Source organism: Numida meleagris, chromosome 6 (assembly GCF_002078875.1).
Source record: "Numida meleagris isolate 19003 breed g44 Domestic line chromosome 6, NumMel1.0, whole genome shotgun sequence".
Lineage (NCBI taxonomy): Eukaryota > Metazoa > Chordata > Aves > Galliformes > Numididae > Numida > Numida meleagris.
This window is the reverse complement of record NC_034414.1, coordinates 52,965,041-52,976,777: the sequence shown is the minus strand read 5'-3', so window position 1 is coordinate 52,976,777 and position 11,737 is coordinate 52,965,041.

The following is an 11,737-nucleotide window of genomic DNA, read 5'->3' as shown; positions in this document are numbered from 1 at the left end:
GTGTCCCATCAGCACTGCAGTAGTTTGGTCACTCCCTTGTCCTCAGACTAATTACAACGGTTGTTGTTAGAAGAGGGATGGATCCTCTCCTGTTCAGGTTGGTTATCAGGAAAAGGTACTTCACCAAGAGGGCAGTGAGCATGGAACAGGCTCCCCAGAGCTGTGGTCACGACACCAAGCTTGCCAGAGTTCAAGAAGCATTTGGACAATGCTCTCAGACATAGGGTTTGGTTTTTGGGTGATCCTGTGTGGAGCCAAGAGTTGGACTCGATGATCCTTATTGGTCCCTAGCAACTCGGGATATTCTATTATTCTATTTATGATTCTCCTTCCTGCTGTTATCTTCTTGCCTTTTTAGTTCTGTGACAGAGAGGTGACCTCACCCTGGCCTTGCTCAGATCCATTGGCTCAGCGTGGTGCTCACTGACCTCACACTGATGAGCACTGTGCTCAGTGCTCCTGCCCCAGCATCTCAGCTTCACAGATTACCACTACCCACAGTACGAACACCATGCAGGAGTCTGGAGCAAGCAGCAAGGTTACCCTTCCTGCTCCTCCAAACATCCCTGTAACCTATCTGCTCTTAACAGATGTTTGATGGCCAACTACAGCATTTAGCAACTTCTTCTTGCCCCTTGGTAGGCTTCACAAGTGACTCAGTCACGGTACGTCTGAGCGAAGCTCAAAGAAGCATGTATGGGGTGTGTTTGGTGCAAGTTGACTACAGAAATATACTGTTTAGTGAGACCCACAAAGCTGAGGGAGACTCGGTGAACAGCCAGCTATTTATGAATAAATATATCTGTCCAGAGGGGAAATTGCATAAAACAATGGGCTGGCAGTGGCTGGTAATTTAAAATGCAGCAGGCAGACATTAGTAAACCTATGAGACACATCGCTTAAATAGCACAATCAGCCCCAACCATTTCCTTGGGAATTACTGAACTATTTGTGGCCTGCTTTCTTCTAAGAGAAATGTGCTCTTAAAATGCTATAGTATCTGTTTTTGTTATTTAAACAAATTTGATAACTTAAAGTGACCATGGTTTCCTTTAAACCATCTGCTTTTCCTTTATACAAAGCCACAGACTTTCTGCTGATAATATTACATACTACAGGCTGCTCATATGGTAATAATATTTAACAGCCCAGTAGCATGTAATTTATTTCATTATTTTTGTTAATTCTTTTCATCTCTGATGTACAACTGATTCTTTTCACCACTAAATTTGAAGCTAAACTGTATGCCTATTAATTGATTATGTCTGATCCTAATCATTTGGTGCTTCACTTGTCCCCTTAATTTTGCAAGTGCCATCTGTTGCACCACAGATACTGCAATAATGGGACATATTTCTGGGGTGGCCACTTTCCGAAAATGAGACAAATAGAAAACAAAGGTAAGATTCTATTTTAGACATAAGATGTAGACTTTTGTGAAGCAATTCTGTAGATATTATCTGGCCTCAGCTACAGATAAGTATATCTCTGTTGAATGCAATGGAAAGTGCTAATTTAGACCAGCTTTCCCAAGCATGAATTTGAGTATGAACATAGAGTAATATATTTGCATAACTCAACAAGTCAGGATATTAAGAGAATTCACAAAGTTTGTGTTTGCCTTGAAGTGACAGTCCTGAAACCTCCAATGAAACATGGAGATCTGCTGGATGGTGACCTAGAAGGAAAGCAATGCAATAGGCATTAAATCCAGTCCCATTTCAGCAATCAGACCATACAATTTCATTTCTGTATGTACCAGCCTTAATACAAAAGACGGTGCAGTAACTCCCAGCTTATAGCATCTGTCAGAAACCTTTTCCAAGACTTTCTCTTCTTCTAATCATCATGTTTGAAGTTATTGATGGCCAGTTTATAGTCATTTATTTGCAGGGCAACATCCTTTAGCTGCCATAACTTTTCCACAGAAAAAACTGCAGTACCATTTTACTTTGATTTTTAATTATTCACATCAGAAATAATGCTGTTAAATGCTAGAGATCAGGACGAGGCCTAATGTGTAGCTATGATGGGGAAAATCATTCCCAGATATCCTGCTGAGCCCATATGGTAATTTTTGTGTTTGAGTATGCTTGCAAATGTCTGATTCAGTGACGGAGAGAGACAAGGGGGTGAGGGAACAAGAAAAAAGAAATTACAAAAGAAACCCTCCTCCTCCTCGCTTTGCCTCCTCCAAGTGACGTGTGTGTCACACTCAGTCCTACAGGAGTCACTGGAATAATTACTGGAGCAGAGGTTTTCATCCCTGTGTCCATGTCAACAGACACCCTGCTGTGGCATCTCCTGTTGATGGCCATTACTCCGTCCCAGTCTGAATTAAAAGGTGAGACAAAAGCTGATTTTGCTTCATCCACATACGGCTTCACTTTGCCCGCACCCTGAATGAGCGACAAGGTTTTGGGTATGTTTGTTGTGCCAAACCTCTCCAACCAGCTTTTTGGAGCGGGCTTGGCCTACCCAGTGTCTATATAGTCCAGGAATTTTCACACTGGCTCTCTTATTCTACATAAGGCTGTTGTAACTGAAGGTCCTTCAACTTCGCTTTCCTTGATAAAAGGATATTTAGATGTTTAATTGGGAAGCAAGTCATATAATCAAGGTTCTGCAGATATAGTTGCACAGCGTAATCAGTCTCGTTCAGCTTCTTTGCATGCTGCTGAAGTACCAGCAACCGCTGAGTTTTATCAGCACAATTGTGGTTCTGGTGGCAATTTGCCCAAGGATTTCTCAATTAATAAATACAAAGCAGCAGGCAGTCTGGGCACAGCACAAACTGTACTGCACATCTAACACAGTGGTTTCTCTCTATTTTGTCAGGAAACCAACTCCAAAGAAATCAGGCAGAAACACAACCATCAATCCTATAAAACTGTGTTTACCTTTTTATGTTTTTGCGTGTGTGTGTGTGTGCTATTTCCTTCTTGGATTCCCACAGGGCATGTGTCAGAGCAGTGTAAGTTATCCCAGTTGGCATTCAAGGATGTTGGACACTTGGTAAATGATCTGAAACCCATCCACTCGAAGCAAGAGGTGGATGCAAAGCACACATCAGGGGTGCGGGTGAGTCTGGATTCCCAGGCTGAAGGCCTCATCAGTGTGGTGGCTGATATACACCCCCCTTGGATCCTGCTAAGTCCTGAAGTTGCAAAAGGTGTTATTTATATGTTCAGCCCCATCCCTTCAGCTCGCAGCAGCCAGAAAATTCTCTGATCTTACAAAGACAGCTCTTTCTATAGTACAGTCTCTACTCAGTCCATTCATGTTTATTGGCACAGGCTGCCCAGGGAGGTGGTGGAGTCACCATCCCTGGAGGTGTTCAAGAAAAGGACTGATGTGGCATTGGGGTTCGACTAGAGGATCTTAGAGGCATTTTCCAACCTTAATTCTTCTATGATTCTGTGATTCTATGATCCCAAATTTCCTCCCAGTCCCAGGCCAGGGAGGTTGCTACAGAAGTGTGCTCTTCCATGTAACTCACTGTTAATGAGCAACTGCACATCTGCCAAAACAATGTGTCAGGAGTGCCTTCAGGGACAATTTCTTGTTATTTTGGTTTGGCAGCCCTCAGAATCTTCATGCCACTATCATTTTAACCACTGACACACTAATCCTTTTTGACACTTTCACTTCTTTACCACATTCAAGCTGCAATGAAACATGGAGTGCCTCCCATGTCTCCATCACAGTCTGCTCAGAAGCTTCTGCCCTTGATCTCTCCTGGAAGAGAAACTAGAGCTAGCAGTGAGGGGAATAATTGGGACACAATCCTGTGGTTCCTCTTCACCCAGGAGATTTTTGGTGCAGGAGAATTAAGGCAATGGATGAAGAAGAGGGCTCAGACACACCATGTAACTCTGGCAGTTGAGAAAGTTACTAATCACCAGGAAGCCCAGAGTGACCACCCATATGTACTCTCACAGCTCATAGGAGATGCTCCAGTGTATCTGACACTGCTCTGAGAGGTCTACACTAGGTCACATGAAGTTATTGTACCTTTTTTGCATAGTAGGAGCACTTACATTGTCCGTTACTAGAACTTACCTGATGTGTGGCAAGTTTTTAGAGGTTGTTAAAGTGCTCATGTGTCTGCATGGCTCTGGCATAAAGAAAGCCAACATAAGTTTACAAGTTTTACAGAAGAAAATGCTGGAGACTGACTTTAAATCAGAAAAACTACACAAGGAAAATTATGTTTTGAAGTTGATGTCCATGAGCATTCCAGGCAGATGACATTCAAGGTATATAATAAGCCAATAATATATATAGGTATATATTGGCTCGGACTCAGAAATGGAGATTTAGAAAATGATGGATTTTTTTAAGGCTAAAAAGATCCATATCATTTGATTACCTCCATAACACTGACCCACACTGAGCAAAATACCTACTGTTTGACCAAAACACGATTTCCCAAATGGTATCTGAGCATTGTCTGCAATACAAAATAATTGAAAATCCCAAAGCCCCACTGCTATGTGATTACTGATGCCTATGTAATACACTATCAATTTGACCGTGTTTTTCTACACTCATTTTGGGCAGATGCTAATGACTTAAAGCATAAGCCATTGGAGAAACAGCCCCAGAGTCTTAACAAGAGTCAATGACAGTTCAAAGGTCCTTAATTCCCTCATCTCCATATCTATTTGTGGTGTGCATTTCCCATCAACCACATGAAAGTGAATGTGACCTGACTCTGAAAATGTTCCATATTTAAGGGCTCTTGCCTGCAAATGTAACTGCACACCCTTCCTTGTTGCCTTATGCACCACTTGTCACCCACAGCTTTCCTTCTACTTTTGTGGATCACGGCAGAAGGAACAAATGATCGGCTGCTGCTCGAGAGATCAAGAAAGCAGCAATTCTTTTTGTCCGTGCAGCCTTCCTAAGGATCTCAGTGGTCCTGTCAATCAGTGTTTACTTCTAATGAGCCTGATTAGCTATGTCTCTCCATTGCAGATTTATGACGATTTGAAAAGGGTCAGTTTGTAATGGTTCTTGTGGTGGTCACTGCTACCTGCAACATTAATGAAGATTTATTAAATTAAAAATGCATACTTTTCCAGTAATCCAAAATTCACACACTCAGTTAATTAGGGTTGGATTCTATGCATGCACCAGCTTGGTGAGCTGCTTATGTGTGCAGAATTGATTAGCTGTAGTCCTGAAAGATTCATCTAGAACTTTTCTGTCCCTATTCATAATCTATTCCGTTATCGATAAGATCTTTTAAAAACTCAGTGGAGTGGTGCCTGGGTTTAAACCAGTGACTTCCACAATATTTTTTTTTCTCAGCATATTTTAACATCCTCAATATGCAGGTAAGGTTGCTGCAGAAAGCATTTGGGGCTTGAAAGGGGAAATTGATGTCATTTTTTAACATATCTTTTCCCCCCTCAAGCAGTAAATTAATGCATGAGACAATAGTAAACTACTTCAACAAAGTCACTCAGGCATTAAGAGAAGAAATGTCATCATAATACTTCAGGGAGGAATATTCATGTAACCAACCAGCCTGTTAATTATGTCTTTTGCTCACATTTTATCACCTCAAACAATATAGCTCAATCAAGGAGACCAGGTTTTTCTGTGATATTCAAGGTTAGCTTCAAGGGAAGTATTCACAGTAGATGTGTGGCCTGGACTTGATATTTGAACATTTAATAACTAAAATTCTGCCTCCATTCAGCAAGAAGAATTCAAAACACCTGATGCAGTGCTTTGGAACATTGTATCTCCAGCTCCAAATAAATCAGAGGTTGTCTTGCTTCTGCTGAGATTCAGTACATGTCTGGGTGTTTTGGAAGATTTGGGAGCAGTTCTCCAACATACTGGAAATTTTATTCCTGACTTGGACAGTGTGCTGTCTCCACTCAGCCAGAGATAGATTAGAAGTTGTTTAGAAGCGGATTTAATGTTTTGGGTGTCTTCAGCAGTACAGGCTCTACTAATAACATGCCTGCTGGAAAGGAGATTCTTCCATCTATCCAACTGAAGTATTTCCATGCTTCTCGCATTACTGGCATTACATCCCAGCATCAATCTTAATGTGTTTTCCATCTGGAGCACTGGGTAAACTTTCAGTAAGTAAAACTCAAACCCCTGAAATTATAGCTGTAAGTGTCCAGTTTAGAAAATATAAACTCGCCTCTGTATTGAATCTATCTCTGGGGACATACTGTTGATGTCCTCAGTATTCCTTCCTATAATAAGGGACACTATAGAACTTCTTTTCCTGGCTGCTGTATGGACAAATACATGAAAGATCACGAGGCTTCTCAGTTACTGTTACCATGAATGCCATACAAATAATTGAGATAGACCCTAGGTTACTCTGCCATGCCACTTTATGCAAACCATGACGGCGACTGGGGGTTAAGGTAGCTCTGGTGTCCCGTTAGATGGGTACCCTGATGCCTTTCATTTATAGGAATGAGGAGCTGTACTCCTGTTTCAGGGCTGACTTGCTGAACCTGCTCCCTGCCACAGTGCACCCCCGCCCCCCTCCATGCTTAGCCTGCGTAATTACTTCACTGCTGAAACTGAACGATCTCCTAAGTATGGGGCAGCAAAGAGGCTGACTGTCAGCTTCAGCAGAGACCCAGAGAAGCTGTGTCTGTCTACCACCGCAACTGTGTAAGTCCTACTGATGTCATCTGAATGATGGTGATTTATTTGTCATCCCTGGGCGTTGCCCTCAGGGGCAAGGCTTTAAACAGTTTTGGTGAATATGAGACTTTGGTGCTCTGTGGTTTGTCTTCTAAGAGGAATAAAAATATGTCACACCTCACTGGACTGTTGTGACATAATGTACGTAATGACACGTACATTAAAGATTGTGAGATTGCTATTGTTACGAGGACCGTGAAAGTGCAGAGATGGAGAGATGAAGTGATACCAGCATGAACAAGAAAACAAAGATATAGCCTTGATTGATTGCTTTTTTTGTCTTGCAATAATATACACAATCAGTGTTGATCAAGTCATGAAGACTGTGGAAGTTGCCATGGAATTAGATATTTCTGCAGCGCTGATGTTCTGTGTTCAGGACTTGGTGCTGCTAGAAGCCTCCTGTCTCACCAAGTCTCTCAGGTTTCTCTGTACCTGCAGGATTTCATAAGTGACTGGTGAAGTTGAAAATACCAGCGGTCTTCATCAACTATTGCAGAACAAGCTGTATGGATGGGTCATAACTCTATCTGTATCTGGTTTGTTAATTCTTTCATATCACTGTTGGGCAGCACAGAGCAGTGCAGATTGAGGCTAGCCTGAATTCACAAGAGGTTTTGGCTTATGTGCTTGTTTTCAGTAACTTTCAGCCCTAAAGAAAAGATGCATTGCTAGCCAGTGATGTCTTCTTATACACTGTTGACCCAGCAGCCTGCAGTAATGGGTCAGAGGCTGACACAATGCAGTCACAACTTTTTTGTTTGATTGATATTGTTGATCCTGAGGAGCTCATGACAGGTGACAAAGGGTTCACTGGCAGTTTTTTTTTGCCTCATTGTGATTGTCCAAGACATGTGAGAAGCGTTCATGGCCAGGTTGGATGGGGCCCTGGGCAACCTGATCTAGCGCCTGATTTGGTGGTTAACAACCCTGCCCACGGCAGAGGGCTGGAACTAGATGGTCTTTGAGGCCCCTTCCAACCCAACCCATTCTGTGCTTCTGTGATTCAAAAAAAGACATATGTGTGCACTGGAGAACTGATGGATCATGAACCTTCTAAGCATCTTCTGGGCTCCTGCCTGGGCTGCAGAGGTGTGGGGCCAGGAGCGGGGGCTCTCTGATTTGTCCTGTGGGTGCCCAGTGGGACTGCTCCAAGCAGAGGGACAGCATCACAGTGTCATACTCTTACATTACTGTGCATGAATGCAAACACATGCTCCAAGACCCTGTATGTTTGATAGGGCAGAACTGCAAGATTAAGACCCACAGCCCCACCACTCACAGGAGCAGCATTTCCAGCACACAGGAGGGATGTGCATGGGGTGGTGAGGATGTATGGGGGCACACTGAGTCTCACTCTCCAAACACGAGACCTAGCAGGCTTTCTTTGTGCTCAAATTGAGGACAAGGATCCCAGAAATACAGAAAGGAAATCTCACTCTTACTGCTTATTTACTGCAATTAAACTGTTGTCAATTGGCTGTGCAACAGTGAGTCTTTATGCAATCCACAGGTTCTGTTTTTGCAGTGGAAGCCAAGCAAGCGAGAGCTGACCTTGTCAGAAAGTGGTTGGAAGGCGTCGGAGAGTGCTTTGGAGTGGCCTCATCTCCCCTTGCTGGTGTTCAGTGGTTATTGCAGCCCTGTCTTTGTCAGACTTCGCTCTGCATTTCATTTGCAGGTTTTCAGTGTTCTCTGAGTATTTCTAGGGAAATGATTGCACTTCTTGTCTGCATGCTTACAAAGTGAGAACCGAACTCACATCTTCTGATGAAATTTAGCTAAATAAAATTATTTTTTTTCCTCAAAAGGCATTCATTCATACCTGGCACTTGTATTCAGATGTCTACACACAGTAGTTTTTTCCCTATTTATTTGTGAATAAGCTTTGGGAATGATTTTCCTCACCTGTAAATTATTTCTTGGCACAAGATCCATGTTTCTGGCTCTACTGGTTAAAGAGCCATGGCTGGATTTACTGCCCTCCCTGACTTTAACCTGATGTTCAAGGCTACAGTGATTGAAAATGGGCTTGCAAACCCAGCTACTATATTTTTTTATACCACAGAATTTTGTTGGTGGTATTTCCCTAATGGCCCAGGAGCATACATCATTTTTTCCAGTGAAATAACCACTCGTTTATATGTTTCTGTTGAGAGACAGCATGATCTGACATTACATTTAACCCACAGCAAGATATTTAGTTTGTTGAATTGATACTAAGAGGGGGCAAATATATGCAGCACAGTTCATAATAGACAGCCATTTACCAGGTAAAATACAGCTCCTATTAGAAATACGACAGCATTGAAACAATGACATTTTCAGTCTCTTCTTCCTCCTTTTCTGCCACATGTTTTTTTAATGCAATTTATACGAATAAACTTGATATGCCAGATAAGCCTTATCATCGGGTAATCAGTCCTGGACACCAGTTCAGCAGGACCAATAAATAAAGATTGTTCCTGTGCTGTTCAGGTAATGCCCCAGAAGCAAAAGACAGAATTAAACCATGCCTGTGCAGCCAGGAAAGGCTGATTGAACATGGATAAACGCAGTCGTGTCAGCTTTTCCCTGGCTTGCTAGATGCAGGATAACAGCCAGCATTTCAGTTTAAGCTGACTGACTGAGTACATACCAAATGTAATATACTGAAACCTGAAAATCTGTGCCAGAGGGTTTTCATGGGGCAGTCACTCACGTTTGGCTACCAGCATTGCAGTCTTTCCTGAGTCCAGTGCCCTAGAAACCACAGATAGAATCATAGAATCATTGAATCATTAAGGTTGGAAAAGACCTCTAAAATCATCTAGTCCAACTCCAACCCATCTCCACCATGCCCACTGACCATGTCCCTCCTCAGTGCCACATCTCCACAGTTCTTGAACAACTCAAGGGATGGTGACTCCACCACCTCCCTGGGCAGCCTGTGCCAGTGCATTACCACTCCTTCTGAGAAAATCTCTGAAAAGAAAATCTCAGAAAGTTCTCCCCAGAGTCCCCAGGGAAGCGTGACCCAAGTCAGCCACTGAGGAAGGCACTCAGAATCCTGATGAATGAGTCCTCCCCAGTGGCATCAAAAAGCTGCTGAAGTCACCAGAGTGTTTCTGCTCGTGTCAGAGGAGCAGGTTGCTCCCGGATTGAAATCTCCCACTAATGTAATTATTGTCTATTAAGGGAGGAAAATGGAAAAGTGAAGCTGGCATTTTGTGCATTAAGGTCACACATACCAGCCAGCTCTCAGTATCCTAAATGAGACTGTACAGTGATTTTATTTTTTTCCAGACATACTCAGAAGTGAAGCATGCAGCAGCAGAGCCTCCCTCCTGCCACTCAAAGTGCATTTTGATGAAGAATTGAGAGAAAATACTCAGCACCTCAGGCAGAGGGGCCATCTGGACACAGGACAGACAAGCACAGAATTACAGAATCATAGAATCGTTTGAGTTAGAAGGGATACTTAATGGCCATCTAGTCCAACTCCCCCACAATGAGCAGTGACACCTACAGCTCCATCAGGTGCTCAGAGCCCTGTCCAGCCTGACCCTGAGTGTCTCCAACATCATTATCATCAATCTGACTTGAACAGAATCAGGGGCAGGGACAGAAATTAGATAACTTGTCCAGGCTGAGTACCTGGCAGCTTTCAGAGGCCAAGATTGCTCCATGGACCCTGCCTTAGCCACATGTGAGTCCTCAGCCGGGGCTCGCTCAAGGACATGCAACAGTGCGCACCAAGAGAAGGCACATTTACAATAAAAAAAATAATAATTCTGATTTATTAAATGATTTTGTTCTTATTTTTTTTAAGAAGTGAGTCATCTATACTCTGACTGGAAGCATCAGAAAATCCATATCACTGTCTAGCTTTGTGTCTGTGCTCTTGATGAAATTACAGTAGATCAGTTTAAGTTCAAACAAGATTGGATAGACCAATTCTTGAAAAACAAAAAAACATACACAAAATGTGTCTGTTTCAAAACATTCTATCCAGGGGAGTTTTGAGTAGAAAGTTAACTTCTCAGTGAAACTTTCCAGCAGAAGACTTTGTCTGACCCTGCAAACATTTCTATTTATTGATTAGGTGATTCAGTTCCTTAAAAACCAATCCTCTCTGCTCTCCCCCACCTTCATTATGTAATAGATTATTATGTCAAGGTGTGTTTTTCCATTAACTTCAGTGATCTTTGGATCAAATATCAGAACACAATTACAAGAGTGAGGTGTTGGTAATGCATCCCTGCATGGCAAGGTTCACCCTGGCTCAGGGATCCTCATGCCTGGGTAGTACTGCAACACAGACAGTGTTGACACTTCCCATGCACTGAATTTATTTGGAGCCCTCATAAATACAGTGAGGCCAGACACTGTGGGCATGAGCCTGGAAAGGCCTTTTTTTATGGTTGTAAGGCAGGTTTGTACCATGAAGAAAATGGCTTCTGTAACCAAGCAGCAGCCTGTTAATTGTATCACATCATTACTGAAAATGCAGTGATTTAAGTGTGACTACAGCAAACAGGAATTTCTGTTTTGCGCCAGACCACTTAGGAAACCCTACCTTTATGGAGGGCATCAAGACTTTTCTGTGTCACATCCTATTTCCGCATCTTATTAATAGCAAAATTGATTTGATGTGCCAGGGGCTTTCCATTTGCATTTCAATTACAGATTTTGGTGGCTTCTTAGGTTTTCCAGGCTTTTAAAGGACTAGTATTTTCTGTAAAATATTCTGGGGAAAAATACTTATGGGCTGAGGTTGAAAGAAAATCATTAAAAATAAAGCTTATCATAAGGAGTTCCATCCCCACAGTTAAATTTCTTGGTGATTGCTTATGTTTTCATACTTCATTAAATAACAAATAAGAAAAAGTTGTTACTATGGCAGAGCTGAAAAACATCCCATGTGAATAGATGACTATTATGATTTTATAAGCTCTGAAATCTTCATTTACACTAACTTACCAGTGAGGTGATGAAGACCTTGGGATTGTGTGAAATAACTGGGTAGAGAAGTTGATAAGGTAACAAGAGTTCAACTGTGGATCATCTC